We start from the raw sequence: 2,646 nt of genomic DNA on the forward strand, positions 1-2,646 counted from the left end.
TATGATAATGAACACATCCATCACGCAGAAGCTTCCTCAGTTCTGATTGTAAGCCCTTGCTCCTGACTCTTCCCCCCTTCCCATGCCCAAGCACCTACTAATATGCTTTCTGTCACTGTAGATTACTTTCCATTTTTATATGAATATAATCATGATGTATACTCCTCTTTTGGCTATCCTCATTTACTCAGCATAATTACTTTGAAATTTATCCAATTTTTCTGTGTATCAATAAAGCATTCAATTTTATTGCTAAGCACTATAATATAACATGCTATAATTTTTTGTGCATTCACCTGTTGATAAGTATTTGGGCTGTTTTCCATCTTTTGCTATTATAAATAAAGCTGCTATCAATATCCATGTACGCGTCTTAGAACAAGCAAATGCTGAGTCCTAGCCTCGCCACTGCGGCTGGCTGGCGGGAACACTGACAGGCAATAAAACCATGAGCACGCTCATGGGAGAGCGCGCTCCTCTCTGGCGCTACTCCAAACTCCCAGTGTAGGTCCTGGAGGATCACCAGTAGGTCCTGCCTTATATATACCGGGCCAATGGCTCAAAGCATCTTCCTCCAGGTAATATAAGTTTTGTGCATTTCGATTCACATAGAGACCTCCTTATTCCTGTGAATATGCCAGCTGACACTGTGTATGACAAGGAAACACTTTTTGGGAAAAAATGGCGTTTTCAATTCAGTCACAAGTACTTTTCCTTGAAACAACCATGGTACCTCAAAAGAATTAAATATTGAGAATTGGATTATGTCTGCAGTTAATGCTGGCCATTTTTCTCATGTTCTATGGCTTCATCCCATGTGGGCTCAGCAAATAAGAGAGGGCAAACATCACTTTTTAGAAGGCAGAGACACTTCTACCAAAACAATCAGGGTTACAAGTACAGATCATTACTAAGTGATGGTCTTTATGTAACTGAAGACCAGCTAGAGAACCAAAAACCTTTGCAATTGGATGTGATTATGGTAAAACCTTACAAACTGTGTAACAGCCAAGAAGAAAATGATGCAGTGTCTTCTGCTAAGAAGCCAAAGCTAGCACTGGAAGATGCAGAAAACACTGCCTCTACTAACTGTGACTCTTATTCGGAAGGATTGGAAAAGGACACAGTGACACAGAAGAAGGGCTAAACTTCCCTAGAGCAGTCATTCCCATGCTTTTCTGAAAGCCAAGAATGCCAGACAACAGTCAGCACTGGGCAAATTCTGGAAATTTTGAAGAAAGGGGATGCGTTTGTTTTAGATATTTACTTGGATTTTTTTTTCAGTCAAGAATCCCTTCAAAGAAATATTCACTCAGGAAAAATACAAAATCTTACAAGAGTTGTACCAATTTAAAAAGCCTGATACCAACCTGACAGAGGAAGATTTGGTAGATTGTGTTGATACCCGAATTCATCAGTTAGAAGATTTAGAAGATTCTTTTGCTGATCTGTGTGATGGTGATGATGAAGAAACTGTACAGAAATGGGCTTCAAACCCTGGAATAGAATCACTAATTCCACTTGTATAGAGTTTGAGAAAATGGATGGAAGTACCAGACTATGAAATGGTTCACCAGGCTGGTCTAACCTGTGATTATTTGGAACTACCTCACCATATCATCACAGAACAAGAAATTGTTCTGTATATTATTCAGATATATATTCTGTATAATATTCTGTATATATATTCTGTAAAATATTCAGTCTGTATATTATTTACTGAAAAATTTACCAAAACCTACTCTCGTGACAATTTCAAGGTCAAATCTGGAATGATTACTGTCCTTCTGAGCAAGTTGACACCATTCAAGAAAAAGTCCTTAATGTGCTGAGCTCCCTGTATGGGGCTGTAGACATTCACCTGGTGTATTTAGCAGAGTGTTCTCCATCTTGAAACAACAAAACACTAGGTTCCTATAACATCTTGGTGTAGTAACAGGGTTTTCATTAACTTATTATAAATGAGTCTTCCAGAGAAGACCTTTGTTTTTATATTAACTTTGTTAAAATCTTTCTGATAGTTTGAATCTCAAACAGCTCTCATCAGTTGTTGAAAGATGACAATTTTTTTTGTCTACAATTTTTTTTTGTCTACATCAGGTCTACCCTCCCCCCCCTTGATTGTTGCTTATTTTTATTCCTTTCTATCATAGTCTTTCTCATTTTGTGCAGGTTGTTTTTCCCCCTAGGTAAATTGGACTGTACAAAATTCATTCATTCATTCATTCACTCAACCGACATTTATTTAGCATTTACATGTGCCAAACATAATTATTTTCTGGGTATATGGTAATGAACAGGATAGACAAGGCCCCCTGTCCTCTTAGGGGATGGCTAAGAAACAAATTATGGATTACGAGAAGTATTGTGAAGGAACAACCACAAACATGTCTTAGGCATCTTCTTAGTACTCAGGGCATCCTGGCAGGATAAGAAAGTAATATTCTCAAAAGCTACCAAAAAAATAAATAAATAAACTGGCTAGTCCATGAAAATGTTGCAGGAATCCTACCTTTCCAAGACTGTCAGGGTTGTGGCACAGCTGTTGTGGCAAACTCACATTATTGTTGGTATGGAGAAGGTCTATTTGAGCAGTCAACAAAACAAAAATTTTCTTTGCTAATCAGAAAAGCCCTTCAGGGTTTT

The 2,646-nt window shown here is 37.9% G+C and overlaps 1 pseudogene; it reads left to right on the top strand.

The window, feature by feature from the left end:
- Positions 1-448: 448 nt before the first annotated feature.
- On the top strand, positions 449-1,921 carry LOC125157873 (UPF0489 protein C5orf22-like; annotated as a pseudogene).
- The last annotated feature ends 725 nt before the right edge of the window (positions 1,922-2,646 follow it).

This window comes from Prionailurus viverrinus, chromosome X (assembly GCF_022837055.1).
Source record: "Prionailurus viverrinus isolate Anna chromosome X, UM_Priviv_1.0, whole genome shotgun sequence".
Lineage (NCBI taxonomy): Eukaryota > Metazoa > Chordata > Mammalia > Carnivora > Felidae > Prionailurus > Prionailurus viverrinus.